The 206-nt window shown below is 36.4% G+C and overlaps 1 protein-coding gene across 1 annotated transcript in view; it reads left to right on the top strand.

The window, feature by feature from the left end:
- The window catches only part of LOC119581777 (crossover junction endonuclease EME1-like), a gene marked incomplete at its 5' end in the record, with an annotated part of 6,029 nt that overhangs the window by 335 nt on the left and 5,488 nt on the right, over positions 1–206 (top strand).

The following is a 206-nucleotide window of genomic DNA, read 5'->3' on the forward strand; positions in this document are numbered from 1 at the left end:
TAGCCACACTATGATAAAAATCTAATACTGGCATGACGAGAGGGAGAAAAAATAGGTAAAGGTCCAGTTTCATCCAGCCATCTTTTATAAGGAAAATAAGTTAGGCTGATGATAGAGCAAATAAATCCAAGAAACTCATCTTCTAAGTACTTCTGTCCCAAATAAAAAATAACACCGTTATGAGACATGCAAGTCTCAGAGAGCTC

This window comes from Penaeus monodon, chromosome 15, assembly GCF_015228065.2.
Source record: "Penaeus monodon isolate SGIC_2016 chromosome 15, NSTDA_Pmon_1, whole genome shotgun sequence".
NCBI lineage: Eukaryota > Metazoa > Arthropoda > Malacostraca > Decapoda > Penaeidae > Penaeus > Penaeus monodon.